This window comes from Paramisgurnus dabryanus, chromosome 1 (genome assembly GCF_030506205.2).
Source record: "Paramisgurnus dabryanus chromosome 1, PD_genome_1.1, whole genome shotgun sequence".
Lineage (NCBI taxonomy): Eukaryota > Metazoa > Chordata > Actinopteri > Cypriniformes > Cobitidae > Paramisgurnus > Paramisgurnus dabryanus.
In genome coordinates, this window is record NC_133337.1 from 26,201,305 (window position 1) to 26,228,829 (window position 27,525).

Genomic DNA, 27,525 nt, shown 5'->3' on the forward strand with positions numbered 1-27,525 from the left:
CTGCACTTATAGCATAAAGCAATTTTATTTATATTTGTTAATGTTAATAATACATTTATTTAAATCTTGTTAACATTAGTTAATGCACTGTGTGTGAACTAACATGAATAAACCATGAACAGCTAATGAACGTTAACAAAGATTGACAAATACCGTAATAAATGTATGCTCACGGTTAATTCATGTTAGTTAATACATTAACTAATGTTAACAAATAAGAATTGAAAAAAAAAGAATTGTAAAGTGTTGCCAATAATTGCATAGGCCTATAGAAATATTATGTTATGGGGGGGTGGTTGGGGGCTTGTGAGCAAACCAATTGGCCGGGTCATCGATATGTCCAGGTTTTTTATCAGACATGGGTGGCAACCCTATTAATTTTTCATAACTGTTAAAATATCAGAGGTAAATTAACGACTCGGTTACGGATGTAACCCTCGTTCCCTGAAGGAAGGGAACGGAGATGTCACGTCATGACCGACCAATTGGGAACCGCTTCGCGGCGAACTATCTGCTTCGAGAAACTATTAAAACACCAATGAACTTGGCATGCAGAAATTTGCATCTGCCGGTGTCGCCCCACGGCTCGGGTATTTAACGAGAGGGAGATGCAGTAATCAAATCAGCTTATTTTAGCTGAGAAAGCAGAGCAACACTGCCCGGCCAGTATCAGCAATGGAACAGCGACTTGTGGCGACTGGACGTGGCATCTCCGTTCCCTTCCTTCAGGGAACGAGGGTTACATCCGCAACAGAGACGTTCCCTTTCACTGAAGCTGGCCCTTCCTGTGCCTGAAAAAAACCTTCCGACTTACACGTTAAGAGGTGGAACCTGAGCTTTGCTGCAGAGAGGCCGGTCACTTATATTTCCTTAACCCAGAATAGTGAACTAGCAACTGGGAAGCAAATCCTACTAGGGCTGGGATAAACGATTATTTTTTAAACGATTAATCTAGCGATTCTTTTTCGATACATCGATTAATCTAACGATTCATTTTATCAGTCCGATTCGACTTCGATTCGATTCTTGATTATCTCCCCATTAATTAACTAATAGCAATTTATACATGTTGATTTACATATCTGAATGTAAAAATTTCAATATATGTTGATTGCTCTTGAAATTTCAAAATAAAAAAGACTATACAAGTGCAAAATAATGCATTCTTAGTCAGAGGTAGCATTTAATAAAGCGTTTGCAGCGCATACTGTCACCCATCCAGCAGCTCTACAGATGTCTGTTAGCGAGGAACAAAGAGCCAATGCCCAAGATGAAGCTACACTTCTCGTAGAGTGTGCTCTTAGATTAAAGGGGCAAGGAATACCCTCTCTTTCAAAAGGAAGGGCAATGGTGTCTACAATCCAATGAGACATCCTCTGCTTGGTGAAAGATTTCCCTTTCTGCTGACCACCGTTACAGACAAAGAGCTGCTCTGAAGTCCTAAAGCTTTGAGTTCGAACCACATACACACCTAGTGCACGTACAGGACATAAAGCCATGGCTGGGTCTGCCTCCTCCAGAGGCAGCGCTTGCAAGTTCACCATCTGATCTTTATACGGAGTGGTGGGAACGAGCTGTGCGCCAGTGCATCCACACAGAGCGTTCCCTCGTCAATGAATAAAACAGGTGACAATGGGTTTTCTCTGGAGATGCAAACAGATCTATATGTGCTCTGCCATAACGTTTCCAAATCTGCTGAACTGACTGGGGGTGGAAAAGTGTGCCTGCCGCTGTATTGAGCGACCCCGAGATATGAATGGCATGAAGAGACCTCCGATTCTTCTGACGGGGAGATGCGACAGGTGACGTTAGCGCAGACCACCTTGACGATTGATATACGCAACAGCTGCAATATTGTCGGTGCGAACTAATACATCTTTGCCCCGGAGATCGTTGTTGATATAGATATACAGCCCACAACTCGAGACAGTTTATGTGCCAGTGCAGCTGGAGTGACGTCCACACCCCCGAGGCTGCAAGCCCGTCGTACGCAGCCCCCCACCCCATGTTGGAGGCATCTGTGCACACAATCGCATGACTGGAGAGCTGTATCAGTGGAACACCTGCCCTGAGAAATCATGGGTCTAACCACGGGGTGAATTTGAGACGGCAGGATTAATGCTCAATGCGAACCGGTGAGCCACGCTCTCCTTGGGACTCGGTTGTGAACCCAACGCTGAAGCAGTCTCAAATGGAGCAGCCAGAGCGGTGTCACAGCCGCTGCTGCAGCCATATGTCCCAGGAACTTCTAACATTTTTTCAGCGGGGCAGCACTCTTGCCTTTGAAAGTGTTTAGACAAGTCAGTATGGACTGAACACGCGCTTCTGTTAGACGTGCAGTTAAATCGACCGAATCCAGTTCCATACCAAGAAAAGAGATCCTCTTGTGCTTCTTTTGGAGCGATTTTTGTGTGAGCATACTAGTGAACACCCCTGACCACTCGGTGAGTTTCACGTCTTTGTAAACGAAAGTTTAATGCATTTTAGGAAGGATTGTTCCAGTGCACCATTAAACCCATTGTAGAGGTCTGAGCTGAAACACAAACACGCAAAAATTCTCAGGGCAGCCGAAAATGTCGAAATTTCAGTCAAAACCATTCTATTTCACCATAAACAATCTGAAAACAGGGCTTTAAGTCTAAAATACCGAACTTGTCCTTTAATTTTTGCAAAGTACTTTTTGCACTTTTCTACATTTAACTTCCCTAAACATTGATATTTCTTTTTCCACTTCTGCATATACATCACATTCTGATTTTCTTTACTACGCATTATTCTATGCTATATATTCTATATATATTAATATATACTATACTAATTACTCATCATTCTTAAAACATCAACAACAATTTCCCATTTTCACAAATTATTATTCGATCCACGCAGTCACAAATTATTAGCAATCATAAATTCTTAGCAATCACAAATTATTACTCGATCTGAAATCATTAGCGATCCTAAATTATTCAGAATCATAACCTATTATTCGATCACAAACTATAAAATTAGCGATCACAAATAATTCAATTAGCGATCCCCGGGGATTCAAATTGCAATACAACAATACAACTTTATTCGATTCACAGATAAAAAAAATTAAAAATCACTCAATGTGCAACTGGTTTGTTAACACCGCTAGATTTCCCGCACACTGAGCACATCACAAACATATACACAGCAAATAAGGCAGCAAAAATACAGTAGAATAAACACTTCAGGGTTTATTCTATTAGTAAACACTTCAGGGTTTACTTTTTGGGCGATACTTCAGGATCCCCTAGTCTTATTTCAAAACAAAATCAACTCACCAAATTCACTGCGCCTGATTTGTGTCTTGTTTCAAATTCCGTCAATCCGGGATCATCAGCAGAGGAAACCTAAATGCCGGCCTGGCGAGGAATTCTCACCTCCCAGGGCTTTGCTTCGAACTCTTAGATGAATTCGGCCGACGTCAGGCTTCGGCTTGTCTCCTCCACTGCTGATCTCCGGGCATGTTGGAATCCGGCTCGAAGGACCAAAATGTTAGGTTTATTTAATTTACCTTAACAACAATTAAGACACATCAGACCAAGAATAAAGGTTTAAAACTCGCGAGGGAAAGAACCAGAGAGATTCCTCTCAGGGACGTCGTTAGGCCTATTTTAGGGGGGCTGAAGCTACCGCAAAATGTTCCTAAGCCCCCCTAAATGATTATAAGAACAACAATAAAATTTGATTTATCAAAAACCGTATCCTCATTAATATTTAGACTCAACAAATGTTATATATCCAGCTACAAAAAAACATCTGACAAGTCGGACAGAATACGCTAGATGTCGAACGTCAAGTGACCAAACCGGAAAAAGGCGATCGCTTCCGGTTGTTGCCTGTATGTTATTACAAATTGTGCTCCATACTCCAATCCAGTAGGTGGCGGAAAATGCACCTTTAGTTGGTTTGCCAACCGCCATTAAACACCAGAAGAAGAAGCAGCTTGTTATTACACAATACACACACACAAACTGATACTGATACACACGCTAGTACGCACGCTAATAGTGAAATAAAGGTTGGTAAGTGTCGTGATACGGAGGAGTGAAATTGTAAGTTGTTTTTAATTACCTGCTGGCTGCTTACCTTTAGCTACGTTTTCTTGAGGTAAAGGAATGGGAATATTTTGGTTTGCTATGTCATGAAAAACTTTAGTCTTGCACAAGCAAAATACAAGAAATTGTTAACTTAGCAATCTAATCACAACTCTTTATTCTTTGCCAACAATATAGGCCTAATAATCTTTAAAATAAAATATCTCTAAAAGAGGCATATTCAACAGTATCAATCCCCATTGTATGTTGTTGTCACTGAAAACTAAATGTCATCATAGGGTCCCTGTTAATGCAATACTGTTGTATCCTTCAATTCATTGAGCAGATGAGATGGATATTAGAAAATATTTTAGGAGAGAGAAAGAGAAGCAGCTGCAGGAGATTGGCAGGCCAGTTGATTCTGAGGGAGCCGGACCCGGTGTGATTGAGGTCAGTAATGGTCTATAGGTCTAAGGATTGTTTTTCTTTTCTTTTCTTGAATTTCTTATAACACTAAGCATTTGTTGGCAGGTCTAGGCACTATGCATAGCATACACTACATTTTTTTTCATTATATCTAATATGCTAGCTATATTCTAACTAGGCCTGAGACTATTTTAATCATATAATGTGATAAATTAAATATTAAATACGTAGATGTTACCTAAAAGTAGGCTAAAGATGAGTAAATGCCCACACTCTCCACAGATACACATGTGAAACAAAAATGAAAGCAGTCATACAGTACATAGTATACAGTAATCATTACTCCAAATCTTTTATTCCTTCCGCCATCAGGTTATTGTATTTATACAGTAGCCACTTTATAAAGGATCCGTAATCAATAGCTTACCTGGTAAAGTATGCAGTGATGCCAATTTTTTCTATTTCTTGTACTGCTTTTTCTCATTTGTTTAACTTACCAACTTTTTAGCTGTCTGACCTCTGTTTATGGACATTTTGGATGTTTCATGTGACCAATTTGCATTTCTAAAGTCATGAAATTAGCATCAGGTTTTTTTTATCTTAAATAAAGGATAAGACAGAAGGAGAGGCTGAGGAGGAAAAGGGTCAACAGGCAAGCTGCTTGAGGCAGGATGAGCAAGAGGGTACAGAGACAGAGGAGCTTGAGCAAATGGAAATAAATTAGATATAGTATGCTATTACTTTATCATACATTTACAAAAGCATACAGATAGCATTTAAGTCATTGCTTATAGAATAACTAATCAGGAGCAAAGTCTGGCCTAAATTCCCCCATGCAGCTTTGATGTGTCTAAAAGCTATCATTACAGTAAATTTATTTAACAGAGTAGAAATGGAAGAGGAGGATATGTCTGTCATGTTTTACTTGTTAACATCTTGGTTTCTTGACTGGTTGTTGACATAATTGTAGCTCAGATGTGAGTGCAAAAATTTTGCAAACACAAGTTACAAATACTCTGTGGGCTGAGCCCCCCCTGTCTTCCAATCCTAGTGACGTCCCTGATTCCTCTTAAAGAAATGCTCAAGCTGTCTCTCTCCGTTTCTTTGTCTGCAAGCTCTTATTTATCAGATGGGTTGACACCCAAAAAAAGATAAGTGCAAGACAACATACGTCATGAATGTAACACGTACATACACACACATCTAAAAGCATCTTAAAATTAGACTATAGAAAAAACTGTGTTCTAAATAGATAAGCAACTTTCCACCACCCTGAACTCTAAGGGGTGGAGGTGTCAAAATCTCAAAGTACAGCACATACTTTTCTTCTATCTATGTGGTAAAAAGAAAGAATGCAAAACATAGTTTGTTTTCTATTACAGAGAAAACTAAAAAGAAACACATCTATAAATGATAATAAAATCATTTTCTCCAACAGCCTGTGTCAAGAAAATATCGAGACATGAAAGTACGCGTCCTTCAGGTCTATGGCTCGATCTCTCCACTTTTTGACACAGCGCTCGTGACCGTCCCAAGGGTTCATGTATTTGCCGCATCCAGACGTAGCACATGGCCGGAATGCCATCTTTAAAAAGATGCACCCAACCAATACACAAGAGAACGGCTGTCTTGAAAATGGGTACAAGTTCTAATTCGTGCAACTCTTTTAGAGAAAACCACTCTTTAGATGTTAGTGTGAGTTGATGAAGCACAAAGGGAAGATGCCACGCACACACTCCAAAAAATAAAAAATAAAGAGGTGAATCAGCCGCGGTCTCCGTTGAGGTGCAATAGCCCAACCAACTTTGACACAGGAATTCTCCAAGAGCAGGAAAGCTTCTCGATAGCAGTCAAGTGCTGGCTTTCGAAACGAAAAAGCTGATTTGATTACTGCACCTGCCTCTCGTTAAATACCCGAGCCGCGGGGCGATGCTGGCAGATGCAAATATCTGCATGCCAAGTTCATTGCCATTTTAATAGTTTCTCGAAGCAGATAGGACGTGACGTCATAGTGACCGACTGAAAGGTTACTCAAAGTTATTGAACCTTATATTAGTTTTTATGCAGATGCAATCCCATGGACAGCTAAAAATGAAATTAGGCATAAGACTTTGGTATAAAAGGCTACAGACTTTACAAATGTTTGACGGTATTCAAATTTCTGTCGTGGAAAGTATGTCTGCCCTAACCACTGCACACAGCACTACCCACAACAGAAGCAGCTATGATAAAAACAATTCATAAGAAACGTAAAGGCAACTGTTCAGATGTAAGAGCAAAGCCACAAAGGCTGATATTAGTCACGCAATCACCATCAATATATCTTAAATGAATGCATAGAAAATATACTGCTCAAATAAATCCATGTGGATATGACAAAAATCCAGTCAGGGTCACAAAATCCTCTCCCAACATAAATGTAATCAAAGCAGGGTTGGAGACACCTGGTACTGTATAGGGATGCACCGAATGTTTGGCAACCAAAATTATTCAAACAAAGAACACATTTTTGGTGTTTAGACCAAAAAAGTGAAAAAAAACAACTAAATTTTACCGAACAATGAGGTCTTTAATGACACGATCAAACAGTAACCAGTGCAAAGTGAGAGACGTGCAAATGCAGCAAACATGTTGTTAACAGCATTTTAAAGTGTCAAAGAGAAAATCGAAAACATACAGCACTATTGGTTTCATTTATCATTTAAAATCAAGACATCCTGAACACCATGCAGCGTATGATAAAGACACGGCGATGGCGATCCTGGGTATTTGTCTGCTGAATGTACAAGCACGGAGAAAAATAGACTTTTCATCTCATGTCATAGAACGACAAAGAGTGTCAGCAGTATGTAATTAAAATTTCCTAGAACAAGTAAAGTCCTACAATTACAAACATGCTTATATTAAAGGAGAAATAAAACCTTTATTAACAAACATCTTTTTGTAAGGCCGCTTTATTGAGCAATCTCCTGTCAGAATTATAGGCATGCTGGTGACTAAACAAATTTTACTTACATGTCTGCTTTCTTTAGCTTCAGTAAAGTGATCTCAGATTGTGGCTTCCTTATATTTTACTCCTTTAGGTGGGTCTAGAGTAATTTAGGGTGTGTCTTTGGTATCTTTTGTTGCCTTCTGACTGAACTTTTGGTTTTACACGCATGACTGCCACAGAGAGCATATAGAATTTGGAAAGTAAAATCGGCCACAAATGCAGAAAAAGATAAAAAAGGGTGTGACCTAATGCACGCACATATACACTCTATCACACACAAACATTGGGCCTGTCCCAAATGGTGCACTTCATGTGGACTTTCGGTCTCGTGGCCTTAAATTGTGCGTGCTCGCTTAGTCTACAAGTCCGTAGGGTGTCCCATCTGTCATTTTTACGCTTTGAAGTCTGCTCATCAGTGCCTCCTTTGCCCCCTTGATACCAACCCAGAAGTCCTTGCGAAAGAGCAATCAGACGGTGGAAGAGTGGAGTTCACACTGACGGACAACTTCTCTACCTATTTCCGGTGTGATGCTGGAGTCTTTCCCAAAATATGACTCCGGTGCGCCCACGTGGACTTGCATCAAGTGTCCCTAAAGTCTGCACTACATGATTTCATCAAAGTGTGGACTCTGAGGAGGACACACATTCTCTCACATACACATACACATGCACGCACATACACATGCACGCACACACACACACACACATACGTTCTGGTTTCCATGTTTTGTGGGGACATTCCATAGACGTAATGCATTTTATACCGTACAAACTGTATATTCTATTCCTCTAACCTGCCCCATTCCCTAACCCCAACCATCACAGAAAACTTTCTGCTACTTGACATTTTCAAGAAACATCATTCTGTTTGATTTATAAGCTTGTTTCCTCATGGGGACATCAAAATGTCACCACAAGGTCACAAAAACACTGGTATTCCTATCTTTATGGGAACAATTGGTCCCCACAACATGATATTTACCAGGTACACACACATACACACGTGCGCACACACACACACACACTTACACTAGTCAAATTTCTGTGGCATTTTGTAAAAACAGACATTTCAAAATGCATCAAAAACTATAAAAAATTACTATTTAAAATAATATTTATTTTTAATGTCCTTTCTAATGTATCACTAGATGTGAGCAGTTGTCCATATCCAGTAAAATGAATGTGTCTCTATAGGCCTCTGCTGGTTGAAATTATTTAATTCCTAAACAGTAATTCTTTTATGTTTTCTTTTTCTTTTCTAAAAACCAATGGCTGAATTTAACACCTAACACCTACATCAATATCTAAAAAGAATTTAAATCAAATTTAGATCATAATTTATGTGAATTTTCAGGTACTTTATATCTCTAAAAACAGCTTTATTTTATAGATGAGAAGTAAACAAAACAATATATATTTTGTATAATTGAAAATTTTTATTTTTCTTACAATTATGCCTTCAATTTTGGGGTCATATAGACCTTCTCACTTCGTACCCTACCACTAGATCTCTTCGGTCTTCAAATCAATTCCTTCTCTTGGTACTTTGTTCACATTTTAAAACTAAAGGCGATTGGGCTTTTGCTATGGCAGCTTCAAAGTGGAGCGATCTTCTTCTTCATTTAAGATCTGCTACCACGTTTCATTGTTTAAATCTGCTGTAAAAACTCACTTTTATTCTGTATGTTTTATTGTGAATAAAATATAAGTTTATGAGATTTGTAAATTATTCCATTCCTTTTCCATTCACAATTTCTATAGTGTCCCAACTCTTTCTGATTTGGGGTTGTAACATCACATCTAAATATATAACATACACAACTACAGGTGTGCTCATGTTCACTGTAAAAATTTTCAAAAAATCTGTCACATACATTCGTAAGAGCTGTACAAATGATATTAATGGACTTATGTCACTTACCGTTTCGCTTTACTTCAGTAGTTATATACAGGCTGTGGATTACAGATACTGTATCTGTACTGTATATGTTAGATTAAGTTAAGGGATGTATGTGGTCTTCACTTTCACAGTAAGCGCCTGCAATATGTGATAGCAGAGTAAGTACTCAAGCCCAATTCTATAATGCTTGATCATAAGTGGTAAATACTGTAGGCTACCAAGTATCTCAAGATGTTTGTTTTTAATATTATTTAGTGGTGTAACGGATCGCAGTTGATCTGGATCCATACAGATCACGACCCCCGGTTAGGCTCGCATGCGATTCGCAGATTAATATGCAAATTTAAATAGGGTGAAAGTTGATCACTTGCACATGTTTCAAAGGCTTGCAAATGTTAACATTTAAGTGATTTTAAACAATTTAACCGCAACATTGCGCTAAGCTGAGCAATTTTCTGTACGCACAGACGCACATGCGGTTGAATGTGTCCGATCCAACTCCAATCAAACTTATCCTTATGCCCTTCAAAGATCAGAACTCTTGGTGGCGGTTTCCCGGACCAGGATTATCTTATTCCAGGACTAGGCCTTAGTTTAATTAGGAAATATAACTAGTTTTAACAAACATGTCTACTTAAAACATTACTGTGTGCATTTTGAGGCAAAACAAATGGCACTGATGTATTTTAAGATATGTCAGTTCAAGTTGTTTTCAGTTTGGACAGTGCTTAAAAATGTTTTAGTCTAGGACTAGTCTAATCCCTGTCCGGGAAACCGGCCCTTGATGTATAAACTTCAGAGAGAGTTGCGCTACTGCGTCTCATACTGTAGTCCTAATGATCAGTCTACTTATGTATATGTCCCACAGTTAACATGGAACGTTATTAACTGGTTCGGGAACTTTATTTTTTGTTCTAACCGGTTCAGGAACGTCAATTTAGGGTTGAACCGAAAACCGGAAATGTTAAAATACTGTTTCTGTTCGGAACGAACCAACTGGGAAAAAATTCTGGTTCAAAGCCCTGTGAGGCACATCCGGTATATGTACCAGCCAGGTAACTCTTGAGGACTGCAAATTAAAGTGGTGCTTGTTACCCCCTTGTTCTGTGTATGTACCAGGTAAATATTATATTTGCGGGCTGTAAATTAATAAGTGGTTGCTAAAATCAACCTCCCCCATGACATCTGTACAATTTTAGGTGAAAAGCTGTCTTTTCCAGGGTCCCTACATCTAAATTTGGTTAAAATGTGAAAAGCCATCACAGAAAGCAAGCAACCAATAAATCAATGTTAAAAAATGTTAAATGAATTAAATTAATATTCATGTTGAATTTATTATTATAACTATTTTAAATTTCATCAGATTAAATCTGTCAATTAATCAACTCATTAATATCTCTTCACTTATTATAAACCAGTTTATGTTTTTCATACAGGTACAATATCTCTTGTTAAGAATTAACATTACAAGAGATGTTACATGAACAAACACTTTAGAAATGCAAGTTGCTGTTAAACATTGTCTTAGATAAAAGGCTAAATGGAATTAAAGATAAAGAGATTTCTTACTGCAACTCATAACTGCTGCTGCATTAAACCTCTTTGTTGGTTTTACTCATGTAATCATTGCCCCAGCCAGTGAAGGAGACGGCTATGCGCATAAAACACTTGGTGAAAACCTACAGCCATGACTCATCATTAAGCTGTTTCAGTGTCGTTTTCCTGAATCATGAAATGTTGGTAGCTACTGTTCTGCGTACCAAAACCTCTCTTTATCTTCATGGAATAGTTCACCTAAGAAATTAGTGACTTTACTCCTCATTGTGTTGTTTAAACCCCCTGAATTTTTCTTTGTTGTTTGATTTTCTCCTTACAGTGGCAGTGGACTGTGACCAAATCAAAAGGACACACAGCTTCGTTAAATAATCAGAATCAGAAAGAGTTTCTTTGCCAAGTGCACATGGGGAAAGATTTATGGTACATAAAGCTTCCAGTGCAGACATAAAAAATAAATCATATAAGTCACATAACAATAGTATTTAAACAGTAAAAAATACAAAATAAAATTTATGAGTAAACTACAGTTAATGGTATCCTAATTGTTATTAAAAATTCATGGGTTACTGATATAACATTAAATATTTGTCTTCAAAACATAATGCAAGAGAAATGTGTGGACCAGTGTCTTTATTAAGACCAATTGAGCCCACTTCTGTAGATGTTTCCATTCACAGCTGCATATTAAAATTCAGTGCTGGGCAGTAGCTTCACTACAAGTAGCGAAGCTAGTAGTTTAACTACATTTTTTAGTAGCTTGGGCGGTAGCTTAGCTGCTTTCTAAATCAAATAGCTTTTCAGTAGCTAAGCTCTTTTTTGACCAAGTAGTGAGGTAGCTTCCACACAAGCTACAATTTTCCAAACATTTCTGAAGTCGTCCTGAATTTGAGAATAAGCGCGTCATTTGAATCGACACAGGACGTCGTTTGTTCCGTATTTTCGAGTTGTGCAGCCTTCATTCATACAAAACATTACCACTCGCATTCTGTGAAGACTCGTGCTCTACCTCTGACTGGGTTATGTCATCAAGCCAAGCTAATATAAAAACATCTAATAAATATTACAATTGAAACTATTAATAGAATGTGCTTTGGCGGGCACCTCACAGACTCTGTGCAGGCTCAAACATGCATTTTATTCTGGGAGTAGGATAAGTCCAGCAAACAGCCCCAAAATGTGAAGTACCTAGGCCTACATTATGCTTGTATTGCTTATAATTACCAAAATGATAAATTGAAACTGAATAAATAATTACATAATAAAACTGGTTCAAAATAAAAAAGTAGCTTGGATGTAGCAAGCTACTATTGATGTAGCTTAGCTTGCTACATTTCCCAGGGGGGTAGTTTCAGTGTAGTGAAGCTTCATTTAATGTGAAGTAACTGGTAGCTTAGCTCACTACATTTTCAGGTAGCTTTCCCAGCATTGTTAAAATTATGCTCAGACTTGGAATATCGTATAAAACTTTTGTGGATGAAGCAGCGTTTCCATCCAGTGAGTTAAAGAGACCAAAATCATCAGTCATTACTTCCATGGTGCTAAAAATCAGAGAAAAGCAAGTGAATCACAGTAGGCTATATAATCATTTTTGTGTATAAATGATCCAAGCTTAATGCTTTCTGAGATAGATTCTCTTATTGCCTCTCAAATGACATAATTTAACAATAAAGTAGTGGTTAAACGAATTACATTACGTGTACATTACATTTTGAGTCATGGATAAAATAATTTTCAATGACGGTCAATGCCATTGTACTAAACTTATACTGAAGTGCAATATGGCATTCTAGCACATGTCACTTTTGGTCTTATTACTCATAATGCTTACATTTATTAATATTTGTTGTGTCTGCTCCACTGTACATTCTAACACACACCACTTGGTGTTTCAATGCATACAATGTTTACATCTATGAACATTTGCGCTCCACGCTCCATTGTATTGTATTGTGTTGTATGGTTGTATACTACGTTGCTGCGAAGTGCTTATTGTCTTGTAAATATTGTAAATTGTACAGTAATGTATACTAGTGCTAGTGTATAAAACTTATTTTGAACATGGAGACTGGTATATTGTAGATGTACAGTGACAATAAAAATAATTTCTCTATTTAGTCTATGTAGGCTATATTGCATATTGATCGATATGGACATAGGCGTGGTTCCTGGCATCTGGATGTGGGCAGGGTTTGATGTCCACCTCAGGCTGCAGAGACAATCGGGTCAAATAGATATTTTTAATGTCATCAACGGAATAAAAAAACAGCTTACCTGTTTTGTAGCTCAACTTTTGACAAGATAACCACCATTTTTAAATACATTTTAAAATGTATATACGTGTCGAAAAACTAAAGTTTTTTATGTTTAGTTTTATGAACTCCTAAATATGACACGCAGAGCAAATAGCGCGTTCGGCTAAATTATATGTGCCAGCATGCGTGCAACTGCGCAACATTTATACAACGAAAAGAAATCCAAAATTTACAGACTTAAACCAGATCACAATTTGCCTTTACAATAAAAAAAATAAAGTCAGAAGTAACGAGATGCAGAACAAATGTGTGCAAATGCCTGAAGTGCAGGGGAACAAAACACTAGCCACAAAATAGTTACATCAGATAACTCAGAGTCAGTGGCGGCTGGTGACTTCTTTTTCTGAGGGCGCACGATGCGAAGTTCGTCACAACATGTATGTAGCCCGTCATGTGTGTGGTACGTAATTTCAAAATGTTTTCTGCACTTTGAGAGATCGTATGTGCATCACGTGTCCTGCCAAAATAAGTGTCTGCTGCAGACGCGTCAAAGGGTTTATGATAAAAGAGACGCTCGCGTTTGCCAGATATTCGCATAATCTCATGCGTAATCAGAGTTTAATGTTAAGGGAGTGTCTTTTGGAACATGAGCGTCTCTTTTATCATAAACGGTTTTGATGCGTGTGCAGCAGGCACTTATTTTGACAAAACACGTGATGCACACATGATCTCTCAACACGCAGGACACATATTTTGGAAAAGGGAACCACACACATGATACTCCGAACACTTATTTTGAAATTGCGCCCCTCGGATGAGGAGTCACGAGCCGCCACTGCTCAGAGTGATAGCCTAAATAAAAATCAAGAAATTATTAAAATAACGAAAGTATAGCCAGAATTTCCGGATTCGCGATTATTTATTAACCTAGAAAAACCTTCTCATATGGATATGTAGCCCTTTTCATAGGACATTTTCATTGGATTTATTAATGGACTTTAAAAATATTTATTAAAACTAATTGCTACTTTTTCACATTATTTGCAAAGTATTATCATAATGATAATAGGCTGCACTAATATATTGGGAGAGAGCTGTTATACAGTATGTGAAATAATCAGATACCCTTATATATCCCAAATTGAATTATTCATATTTTATAACACATCTTCGACGATTCGACTGTGAGATTGGGATCGAATTTAGGCTTCTCGAAGCATCGAATCTTCGACTATTGTTGAAATGTGTTGTTATATTATTAATATTATAAATATATTTATGTTGTAATATATATTTCCAAAGTATTCGTCCATCCATAAAAACTGCTGAGAAAATCAGACTCATAGCCTAAGACATAAATTCTAAAGGGTTTTTGATCAAACTGCTGCAACTGGTACACATTAAGTAGGCTATTATAAAATGTTACCATTAAACACTTTATGCTACACCAAAGTTTGGGGACTGAAGGATCTAACTACAATAATTTTGAAATGCCATTTATTGGTGAAGTTTAGTGATTTATAAAATAAAAAAATATTTAATCAGCATAACATGTCGGGACGAAAAATGGTGGTAACACTTTATTTTACGACCCGCAAAGTACCGCGTAATTAAACCGAATTTACAGCGTACCTATTTGTAACAACAGAGTACCTCTACAGTACGTACTTGTAGTTATAAGGGAATAATATTTTAAGTTTGGGGTAATAAGGGGGTAAGAATATATGGAAAATTATTCTCTAAGTATTTCATAACTACAGGGTACCTATTGTAATATTACGTGGTATGTATGACTTACGTCTATGGGTAATATGGTCTATGTGTAATAGGTTTTTTTTTTCACATTTGCTACTTACCTGATGAAGTGTTTTGTATAGCCTACAGTTGATGTCTACAAGCCACGTCGGCAAATAAAATATAACACACAATAAAGATAATAGCAACTTGTACCTCTTTGATCTGTATATGTATACAGGAGTTATCAGGTAACTCTTATATTTGCGGGCTGTAAATTGAAGTGGGGCTTATTCCCCGATTGTTCTGTGTATGTACCAGGTAACTCTTATATTTGCGGGCTGTAAACTAAAGTGGTGCTTTGTTCACCTCTTGTTAATAAATGTTATAGGGTAAATACCATAAACATACAGAATATTGTTATTTTTATTTTAAAACAACTTATTTCAAAACATCTTTAAAACACTATAATTAAGCCAACACTTAATGTTTATTATCACATAACTTTTATTTAAAATAAAAAGTCATGACAATTTTTCATTGTTTTTGCGGCTTGGCTTCCTCTGTTGGTGTTCTTGTCCACTCGGATGATGAGTTGATGTCGTCTCACAAATGCTGTTCTGCATTACATATAAAAAACATAAATGAAAGCCTTCAGTAAATGTTTCTTCACTGTGCCTTGACAGAAACAGAGTTTTCTAAGCCAGTTACGTTTATAAATTTTAGGCTTACTTATGTGCTAGCTAACCTGCTACCGTTAGCTAGCAACTTTCTTGAAAAACATTGTTTGAAATGCGTGAGTCATGTATTAACAAAACCAGTCACCTTATCCAGCATGCGGAACCTGCTAACATCACTCGCAGCCGTACCCCACAGTGTAGAACGTTTTTAAAACCTCTTAAAGAAATTTCACCTCAGGATCGTGTTCCAGCAAACCTCCTGCAGACGACCGCGCGCTCTACACCTGCGCAGTAGTCTACGCATGTAGTCGTCTTTTGCTTTAGCGGGAGCTGATATCTGCTGTTGTTTCATTCTGGTTTGCCATTGCATAAATTATATTTGGCTAAAATACTTGTGTTTACAGTAAATAAATTGCAAAGCACCACTTCAAATATGTCCGCAAATGTAGGAGTTTCCTGGTAAATAGGGAATAAGTTGCTATTTTTATTGTACTTACCTTAAAAAAAAGATAACCACATTAAATCAGCTTGACTTTTGTTATTAAAAGCAAGTAATATAGGCTACTAAAATAAAAGTGATATGCTGTTATATTTATTTGCCGATGTGGCTCGTAGACATTGACTGTATACAACATTCAGTAGTCAATATGAAAAATTCACAATAAAAAATAAATAAAACATAATTTCCCCATAGACTTGACTAAGTCATACATACCACGTAATATTACAATAGGTACCCTGTTGTTATAAAATACTTAGAGTATAAATAATTTATAATTCTTCATATTCTTACCCCCTTATTACCCCAAACCTAAAATATTATTCCCTTATACCTACAGGGTAGCTACCCTGTTGTTACAAATAGGTACGCTGTAAATTCGGTTTAATTACGCGGTACTTTGCGGGTCGTAAAATAAAGTGTTACCAAAATGGTTTATACCTTGGGTAATCTTTGGCCTGGAAATATTATTTTTACCCTAAAATTAAATAGTCCAAGTTCATTAATGCTGCTCTGTTAGATCTGCGTTAGAACATACTACAGCCTTCTATAATCATAGTCCTAAATGAAGATATATTTGTAATGCCGACTCCATGGTGATCATTTACGATCTGAAAACCTTCCTTAGGGCACAATAGTTGGTGCAGCTAGCTATAATAGCAATCCTTTACAGACGCTTATACACACGTACGTTATTCAGACGCTTATACACACGTACGTTATCCACAAGTACGTTATTTATGGAAGGCCGTGGGGACCCAAAAACGCGCGAAATCTTACACGTAAACAACACGTAAACAACGTGTTGTTTGCGCGTAGAATACGTGTTGTTTGCGCGTAGAATACGTGTTGTTTTCGCGTAGAATACGCGTCGATTTTTCACACGTAAACAACACGTATTCTACGCGTATTCTACGCGCAAACAACGCGTATTCTACGCGTTGTTTACGTGTGAAAATTTGCGCGATTTTGGCCCTCGTGGCAACATGACCAGTTTCAACGAGTGAGCCTGATGAGTTCCTATTGGCTGCTGGGCAGTAGGGTTAAACCATTACTGTAGGCTTAGGGGGTTCTCGTCCATTTCTAGGCTTTGACACCAAAATGCAAGTAAAATGCTAAGGATCAACTTATTTCTTTGTGCTTTTTCCTTCTTACATGTTGGCTATAATGTAAAATACTGCAAATAAAATAACAGATTGTCTATACTTACACAAATTGCCCACCTTGTTGGCAAGCACTATGTACATTAACTAAAACAACACTCACTTCTCTTATCGGGCTCAGTGGTGTGTGGTTGGTGAAGCCTGCATTTGGTGCGGTAGACCCAGGTTTGATTCCACCTATTGCCAAGCAAGTTTTATTTTTGCTTTTGCTATCCCTGATGAGATTCCAAAAGCATACATACATATATATATATATATATATATATATATATATATATATATATATATATATATATATATATATATATATATATATATATATATATATATATATATATATATATATATATATATATGGAAGGTGGAAAAAAGCACTTCACTGGTACTTCATAATATCTGGCAGGGTTTGCTTGTAAGTGTATATGGAGGGTTTTAAATGTCTCAGTAAAGACACGTTACTAAGCCTATTGCTTGCACATTTGGTGTATGTGCACTTGGAGATAACATTAATCAGAAAGATAACATCAGTCAGTGATATGTAAGAGCCACCCTGCACTTGTAAGAAAGACACATGGATTTTTAACCATTTCAGAGGCTTTTTACTATCACAGATCAGATTAGAAAAAAACATTTTCAATGCAAAAAAGAATTATGTCTAAAGTGGAAATAAAGTGCTTCACTGGTACTTAATAATGAAGTGTTTATCTGGTAGTCCTATTGTTTGTACTATAAGCACTCTTTCAGTTTGACCAATACCGTCTGTACAACAACTGCATAATGTTGTAAAGGGTGCAGGTATATATTAAATTAATAAAAAATAAGCCACTACATGGTAGTACTATGATTGTGTTTAAATGTTAAAATATTTATATATAAATTCATAACGTATACATGTTCATCAGTAGAAAAACTGTTTTTCTTTGGGAAAAATAAATGTCTTGAAAATGAATACAGACAGTTTTGTACACTTTCTTTATTGTCATCTGAACTTAGTTTAGTTAGTTTGTAACTGCCGATTTAAAATGATGCACTGCAGCACACATAAGCATACATATATTCACATTTAGAACATCAAGAAGGGTGTGACATAAGATTTAAAAACCAAACAATCAAACATTAGCATGTAGAACACCAATGCCCGGTTTCACAGATAAGACTTAAGGCAAAACTAAAATGAATGTTTCAGCTGTCTTAACTGAAAATAACTTGCACTGAGATATCTGAAAGTATGTATTTGGAAAAATGTGTTATTAACCAACCAACCAAATTTGCATGCAAAACACCAAGTAATTAAACTAAGTTATCAAAATCTTGGAAAAATAGGCAGTATTTTGTGCAACGGTGGTGGTATGTACGCCGTCAAAGCTGAAACAACACCCACTTACTGTTTCTCAACTTTCAAATACCACTTCAACCTGAATGGATGGTCACAATTGTGTTAGGGGCGGGGCCACGCTGGGTGGCTCAAGTGCATTATCGAGCAACTATTTTAGGACCATCTAAAATATCCTGAACTCAGAAATACACAATCTTTACTCTGCAATTCAGAACTACGTAGTTTACAGTCTTTGTTGTGTATTTCTGCAATACATTTTTTAAACATTTATAATGTGTTCAGAAACAATTTTTTAAAATTGACTTTACAGGGACTTAAGAAAACATTCAAATTTGTAAACATGTTAAGATTAAGTAGTTTCCATCACTGTGCCACAATGAGTTGGGACCTGCAACACGGAAGGTTCTTCGGTGCAGTCTTTGGGTCAATAAAAAACTATACTATACGATTATTAAGAATTAAAAAATGTAGAAATAAAGGGAAGCAGCGGGTGTTCGCTGGTCAGACATTGGCAGGGCATCACGATGATGGGAGGCCAGTTGATCATGGTGTGATGAGCTTCATGGCAGCAGGAACTGGGTCTGTTAGTCTCAGTGTCCTTGGGTTCTAGGACGAGACAGGGAAAGAGAAACAAAATCCTATTAGCATAAGTCATCACATATAATGCAAGTGTCATACAGTATAATGGATGAAAGTGTGCTCTGTTCCAGACAAGCTAACTATTGCGGCATACGTATATTTAATAGGCGAATTATGTGAATCCTTTGTTAAAGAGATATGTCTTTAGTTTAGACTTAAATTGAACATTGTTGGGCAAAACGTTCCAAAGCTTGGGACCTAAGTAGGTAAAAAGTATTTACTCTAACCATACAGTCCAAGTCTCCTTCGCGGCACTCGAATATTTATAGCTGCAAGCCTGGACCGAACAGCATTTGCCCCAATCTCCTAATTTTCTCCAACCAAATTCTGAACAATATCATAAAGTTGGGAATCTGAAAGGTGTGAATATCTCAAGACAGAAAGGTTGAACTCTCTAGGAAAGAAAAGAAAGATTTCATTGTAAGTGTATTGGCTTTTTGATGAACATGACAAAAGAAACATCTGATACAGATAACTAGGACAGCTATAATAGAGAAGCATTTAAGACAAACTCCTTTCAAAGTGTTCTATAAAACGACTTTACAATTTATACTTTTAAATATCTTAAAAGCATGCTTTAACAATACTGAAATATATATGTATTGCAAAACTATAAAAATTATAGTTCTTTATAATTTTGCTTAAAATAATAAGAAGAGTTCATGTTCCCCAAATCAGCATATTACAATGATTTTGAGGGATCTTGTGACAATGAAAACTGGAGTAATGGCTGATGAAAATTCACTGCTGTCAGATGTTGCACATATAAATGACTTTGACAGACAAAGCATTGTTTGTAAAGTTGAATTAGTTAATAAAATAATAGTCTTATTAAACAAGTCATGCTGCATGTGGTACCTGATATTGCTATGACAAACACAAGCCCACAAACAAAATAAATCAAAGTGCAGAACAAATGGTTCACACTGTAGTCACTACTAAGATAAATGATTAACTAATCAGTAGGTATAACAGACTGATGTTTAGGTTTAAGTAAAAATTACTTATGCAGTTAATTATTTAATAATTAATATTACACTCTAAAAAAGCATGTGTTAATTTTTTTTACACATTTTTGTGTTATGCGCTTTAACACATTATGTGCAGTTTCAAAATATTATGTGTCACTTTGTGTTAAAATAAATAAAAGTGACAACACTTGTATTTAAAGTAACACAAAATGTGTTGTTCCAATAATAACAGAGATTTGTCTGTTTTGGGACAATGCATTTAGTGTGTTGTCCCAAAACTAACACTGTTTGTGTTGTTTCTAACATTAAAACAACATTTTTAATCTGTTTAGAGTGTAGAATGCAATTCTCCATATTACTGTCATGACTGCTGGGTGATCGATGGCTGTGTGATCTGTGTGTGTGTGTTGTTTACCTGTGGTGCCGGTTCCTCGTGTGTTCACTAACTCCGCCCCCTTGTTTCAGTGATTGTTCACCGGTGGTGTCTCGTTTACCTTTCCCTTTATATTGCACGTAGTCCTGTCCTTCGTTGCGCGCTCATTGTTTTATCACAGTCCTGCTGCCCTGCCTTGTCTTGTCAGTCGCTCTCTGTCTTCTCCTCTGTTACCCCAGGTTTGGTTTCGGCGTTCGGAGACACGTCTTCACCCGGACCGCTCGCTTGTGGAGCTCTGGATTATACTGACTTTGTTTGTCTCTCGACACAGCTGGTTCGCTTCGTTTCTAGGCGGTATACCAGCTGTCGCTCTCGCTCCGGTTTGCATCACCACCCGTGAGTGGAGTACACCCATTTTTACCTTGTGGATTATATTGACTCTAACGACTGTTGTTTCTCGGAACCGCTGGTTCGCTTCGTTTTTAGGCGGTGACCAGTGGTTTCCGGGTGGTCCTTCTACATCTGGATTACACAGTGGATCTACCAGTGACTTTGCTCTCCTGTTTTCTAATTTTTCTAAATAAACTATTTAACTTGCACTTGACTCTGAGTCCGTTTCCTGACAGATGAGCGCGCCAAAAATGGAGTCAGCAAGTTTAGAGAGTCTGGAGGTGCAGACCGCCCTTCACCAGCAGGGGGCGGCCATCGACCAACATTCGTCGTTATTGTCTGCTGCTGCCAGAGATTTCAGCATCCTGTCTGAGCAACTGAAAGAGCTCAGCAATCGCTTGGACCAAGTGACTCCTCGCCATGAAGCCTCAACCTCATCCGGAGGAGCCGCTTCATTTGAACGGGAGCCACACACGGCTACACCCCCCACCTACAATGGCGATCCCAACACCTGCAGATCCTTTTTACAGCAGTGCTCTCTCGTCTTCGCACTCCAGCCCCGTCGATTTTCTTCATCCACTTCCAAGGTGGCCTATGTCCTGACATTACTCACTGGAAGGGCGAGAGACTGGGGTATGGCCGCCTGGGGGGCTAAAGCTCCTTTTACTTTTTCATTGGAGGCTCTCGAGGAGGAGATGTTAAAACTGTTTGACCGCTCACTCAAGGGAGACATGGCAGCGGCTGAGTTGGTGAGATTACGGCAACGTAATGACTCTGTGACAGATTTTGCCATACGATTCAAAACGCTCGCTATTTGGTGCAACTGGAATGACGCGGCATTAAGAGCACAGTTCCTCGAGGGTCTCACGCCAGGTATTCAAGACGAGATTGCACTGAGGGAGCCACCCACGTCCCTGGAAGCTGCCATCGATCTGGCTCTGAGGGTCGAGTCTCGCCATCGGCAGAGAGATCTGCGTCGCTCATTTCGCCAGCTGATGTCAGAACCAGGGGAGATCGCTTCAGAGACGCCCTCCGAGGAACCTATGCAGCTGGGCAAGTTCCGAATTTCTGCTGGAGAGAGAAGTCGTCGGCTATCTAATGGCCTCTGTTTGTATTGTGGCGAGCCGGGGCATCTGGCGGCCACCTGTCCGGTAAAAGATCACGCCCGCCGATGAACCTGGGAGTCTCGGTGGGCGCATCGTCATTTAAATCTCCCGTAAGCAGCACCACACTACCTGTCTTGATTAACTCTTTCTCGTCACAGGCGTTGCTGGATTCCGGTGCGGAGGCGTGTCTTTTGGATGCTGGGTTGGCCAAGTCCTGGGGTATCCCATTCATCCCTCTCTCCTCTCCTTTGTCTGCCTGGACATTGAAGGGCCAGCATATGGCTGTGATCACGCACCGCACACCCCCTGTGAGTTTGTTTGTTTCTGGCAATCATCGTGAGGAGATTGAATTTTACATCTTAGAGGATTCACAATCGCCAGTCATTTTAGGTCATGACTGGCTATCCAAACATAATCCTCACGTTGATTGGCAGAACAATGTTGTGTTATCGTGGAAGTCTTCGTGTTATGTTTCTTGTCTTGGTCCTGCTCCCCTTCTTGTCTCTTGTTCTGTCTCGCAGGTCCCGGCTATCGATCTCTCAGGGGTCCCGGCGGAGTACTCGGATCTGTATCAGGTTTTCAGTAAGTCCCGGGCTACTTCTCTGCCTCCTCATCGGTCGTATGATTGCGAGATCAAACTCCTTCCCAACACTTCTCCGCCTAAGGGTCGTATATTTTCCCTAGCTAAACCAGAAAGAGAGGCTATGGATAAATACATTAATGACGCTCTTAAAGCCGGTCTCATTCGCCGCTCCTCGTCTCCAGCTGGTGCTGGATTTTTCTTTGTAAAAAAGAAAGACGGGTCTCTTCGTCCGTGCATTGATTATCGAGGGCTGAATGACATTACTGTTAAGAATAAGTACCCCTTGCCTTTAATGTCATCAGCATTCGAGTTATTACAGGGAGCGCGCGTATTTACCAAGTTAGATCTGCGCAACGCTTATCACTTGGTACGTATTAGAGAGGGCGATGAGTGGAAGACAGCCTTTAATACACCTTCTGGACACTGGGAATATTCCGTTCTGCCGTTCGGTCTTTGTAACGCTCCAGCTGTCTTCCAGACCATGGTCAATGAAGTGCTGGGTGACATGATTAACAGATTTGTCTTTGTGTATCTCGATGACATTCTCATCTTTTCTCCCTCCATGCAGATACACACTCAGCACGTTCGCATGGTTTTACAACGGCTATTAGAGAATCAGCTATTCGTTAAGGCGGAGAAGTGCGAGTTCCACAAGAAGTCGGTTTCGTTTCTGGGTTTTGTCATTGCCGAGGGAGAAATTCGTCCCGATCCCGCTAAGGTTAAGACGGTTGCCGATTGGCCAGTACCCGACACTCGGAAGGAGCTTCAGCGATTTCTGGGGTTCACCAATTTTTATCGGCGTTTCATCAGAAATTTTGGTCAGATCGCTAAGCCTCTCACCGCTCTCACTTCACCTAATGTATGTTTCCGTTGGAGTAGAGAGGCTCAGGAGGCCTTTGATGTGTTAAAATCCCGGTTCATCTCTGCGCCTGTCCTCTCTATTCCCGATCCGGCTAAACAATTTATAGTGGAAGTGGATGCATCTGATGTCGGGGTAGGCGCCGTTTTATCACAGCGATCGTCTATTGATGGGAAAGTACATCCGTGTGCTTTTTTCTCTCACCGGTTAAACCCAGCAGAACGTAATTACGACATAGGGAATCGGGAGCTGTTGGCGGTTAGACTCGCTTTGGGTGAATGGCGTCACTGGTTGGAGGGAACCTCGGAGCCCTTTCTGGTCTGGACGGATCATAAGAATCTTGAATATATCCGTTCGGCCAGAAGACTAACATCTAGGCAGGCTCGTTGGGCACTCTTCTTTGATCGTTTCAACTTCACCCTCTCGTACCGGCCTGGCTCGAAAAATACCAAACCTGATGCTCTCTCCCGTCTGTTCGAAAAGTCCGATTCGGAGAGGACGGAGACCATTCTCCCGGAGGGGAGGGTGGTCGGCGCCCTCGTGTGGGGAATCGAACAGCGGGTGAGAGAGGCCGGTCGGGAGGGGGAAGTTCCGGAGGGGTGTCCAGCGGGTCGCCTATGGGTTCCTGAGCGGTTACGTTCCGATGTCATCCGGTGGGGTCACGAGTCCAAATTTGTCGGCCATCCAGGTATTCGGAGAACGTTGGCCGCCGTCCGTCAGCGTTTTTGGTGGCCCTCTATGTCCACTGACGTCAGACAGTTTGTATTAGCCTGTTCGGTTTGTGCTCGTAATAAAGCATCTAATTTACCACCCGCTGGTCTGCTTAAATCTTTGCCCGTGCCCTCCCGCCCCTGGTCTCATATAGCCCTTGATTTTGTCACCGGCTTACCGGCATCTAATGGTAACACTGTTGTTCTACTGTGGTGGATCGTTTTTCGAAGGCGGTTCATTTCATTCCCCTGCCTAAGCTACCTTCTGCTAAAGAGATGGCTCAGGTTTTGATTAATCACGTTTTTCGGTTACATGGTATTCCGACTGACGTAGTATCAGATAGGGGTCCTCAGTTCATCTCTCGTTTTTGGCAGGAGTTTTGTAGACAAATTGGCGCCACGGCCAGCTTGTCTTCTGGTTATCACCCGCAGACCAATGGGCAATGCGAACGGGCTAATCAGGATCTCGGTAGAACGCTCCGCTGTCTGTCGTCTCAATATCCGAATTCCTGGTGCGATCAGCTCCCGTGGGTTGAGTATTCTCATAATTCTCTTCCCGTTACATCTACCAATTTGTCCCCGTTTGAACTTTCCATCGGTTATCAACCTCCCCTGTTTCCATCACAGGAGCCCGAGGCAGCGGTTCCGTCTGCGTTAGCTTTCGTACGCAGGTGCAGACGCACCTGGAGGAGAGCTAAGACACTGTTATTATCCAATTCCAGACGAACCAAAGCTGCAGCTGATCGTCATCGGCGACCTCCACCCCGTTACGTTTGTGGTCAAAAGGTATGGCTTTCTACCAAGGATCTGTCTCTCCGTGAGCCTTCTCGTAAGCTGGCTCCGAGATTCATTGGGCCATACAGTATTTCTAAGGTCATTAATCCGGTGACGATTAAGCTTAAGTTACCTCTTTCTCTTGGTCGGGTTCACCCTGTTTTTCATGTATCCAAGGTTAAACCTGTGATGTTTGCTCGCTATAACCCCCCTGTCTCTGCCCCCAGTCCCCCCGCCCCTCGTCTAGTGGATGGTGCCCCTGTCTACACTGTTAAGAGGTTACTAGACTCCCGCCGCAGGGGCAGAGGATTTCAGTATTTAGTGGATTGGGAAGGATACGGTCCTGATGAGAGGAGCTGGGTTCCGGGTCGGGATTTGCTGGATCCTGGGCTGATCGAGGACCTCCGTCGGCGACAGGGTGAGTCTCCCGGTCCGTCTGGTGCCGGTCGTGGAGGGGGGGCTACTGTCATGACTGCTGGGTGATCGATGGCTGTGTGATCTGTGTGTGTGTGTTGTTTACCTGTGGTGCCGGTTCCTCGTGTGTTCACTAACTCCGCCCCCTTGTTTCAGTGATTGTTCACCGGTGGTGTCTCGTTTACCTTTCCCTTTATATTGCACGTAGTCCTGTCCTTCGTTGCGCGCTCATTGTTTTATCACAGTCCTGCTGCCCTGCCTTGTCTTGTCAGTCGCTCTCTGTCTTCTCCTCTGTTACCCCAGGTTTGGTTTCGGCGTTCGGAGACACGTCTTCACCCGGACCGCTCGCTTGTGGAGCTCTGGATTATACTGACTTTGTTTGTCTCTCGACACAGCTGGTTCGCTTCGTTTCTAGGCGGTATACCAGCTGTCGCTCTCTCTCCGGTTTGCATCACCACCCGTGAGTGGAGTACACCCATTTTTACCTTGTGGATTATATTGACTCTAACGACTGTTGTTTCTCGGAACCGCTGGTTCGCTTCGTTTTTAGGCGGTGACCAGTGGTTTCCGGGTGGTCCTTCTACATCTGGATTACACAGTGGATCTACCAGTGACTTTGCTCTCCTGTTTTCTAATTTTTCTAAATAAACTATTTAACTTGCACTTGACTCTGAGTCCGTTTCCTGACAATTACCATATAGAAAGTGCCCCATTTAGTCTTGTGGATATGTTATTGACTGCTGCAGTACTTTGGTCGGGGAGTTGGGAGTCATCAGATTTGGTCATGTATCGCACAAGAGTGACCATTTTCACATAGTGGTGTACTTGAGGTAGTATTCTGAAACATGATAACAGAAATAATAAATAATGATTGTCTAAATATAACACATAAAAAATATAAGAGATTACAAACATCAATGATAAACAACTAACTTTACCATTAAGTTACACAACGCACTGATATATGACCAATAAATATCAGCATAAGATAACAACAAACTGCATAATGAAGTAAATACTACAAAACAACAATAATAAATTGAATATAGAAATGATACTGTATTGTTAATAAAGCAATAATTAAGCAGAAATGTTGCACTTTTGAAAGAATAAACAAGTAAACATTAAACATATTAGCCGCGATGCTAACGGCACTAATCTGCTCACAAAACATTATCAAATTTCACTCAAACAGATCTCGGTGCATCAAAGTTAACACAGCTGCGGTACATTGTAATAATCTGCATTGACGACGACAACAACATAGAAGAAAACTTACTTGTCACGGACTTTCACTTCCACATGAACGCTACATATGAATAACTGCATATGAATCTGCGATCTGACTGCTACTCTGGAGTTACGGTGAGTTCTTCTTCTGGTGTTTTATGGCGGTTTGGCACACCAATAAACAAGTGATTACCGCCACCTACCGATCTGGCGTGTGGAGTGAACAGATTTGGAAAAAAGAAATACAAAAAAATAGATTCTATCTCTTGTTCTTGTGTTTTACAGGTATTTCATTACTAATGAATGTACTCTTGATTGTCTTGACTCGTTTCCTAACAATACTTTTAAAGAAGTATTAACTCCCAACCATTCTTGTCTTTACGGTGAGTTCTTTGCTCGAAACACTGCTATACGTGTCAAAATGTCACACACAGAAAACTTTAAGTTCTCAACGATACCAATTAAACCCATAACATTGTTATTCTGTTTTCTATCATATTGATGATAAAAAATATCCATAAAAATGCAAAAAAATAAAAAATAAAGATTCCATGTTTTCAAACCCTGTCCGATTCCTTCTGTTTAAGTGTAGAAGATAAAGACTCAGGAGGTGTGCTTTTTAACATTAACCTTTTCTTAATATTGAGAAAATATGGTACCTATTAATTAATGTAAGTAATTGGCATGTGGGGGACGTGAAAAATGTAGCCTACGCTTGTGTGTAGAAGTCTGAGCTAAAGATACGCGGATTGTCCGCTGTCGGTAGGTCAAGCAATTCTGATGAATATGAGAGTGGATGCGTGAAACCACTGACAATGAAATATTATCTACATTTCTAACATGTAAACGCGTTAAAAAGTTCTGCGGATGTGA

General features: G+C 39.6%; 2 long non-coding RNA genes and 1 pseudogene across 2 annotated transcripts; all 3 read right to left on the minus strand.

The window, feature by feature from the left end:
• Nucleotides 1-7,647, minus strand: part of LOC135752629 (guanylate-binding protein 4-like) — a 42,826-nt pseudogene extending 35,179 nt beyond the window's left edge.
• Nucleotides 7,648-15,286: 7,639 nt separating this feature from the next.
• On the minus strand, nt 15,287-16,397 carry LOC141282914 (uncharacterized). The gene is made up of 2 exons (XR_012337787.1): nt 15,751-16,397; nt 15,287-15,545 (listed from the first exon to the last, which is right to left on the minus strand). It is a non-coding gene; the product is annotated as an uncharacterized lncRNA (long non-coding RNA).
• A 2,637-nt stretch (nt 16,398-19,034) lies between these two features.
• On the minus strand, nt 19,035-26,779 carry LOC135779412 (uncharacterized). Its single transcript, XR_010544794.2, has 4 exons — nt 26,702-26,779; nt 26,117-26,260; nt 19,470-19,636; nt 19,035-19,209 (listed from the first exon to the last, which is right to left on the minus strand). It is a non-coding gene; the product is annotated as an uncharacterized lncRNA (long non-coding RNA).
• Nucleotides 26,780-27,525: the final 746 nt, after the last annotated feature.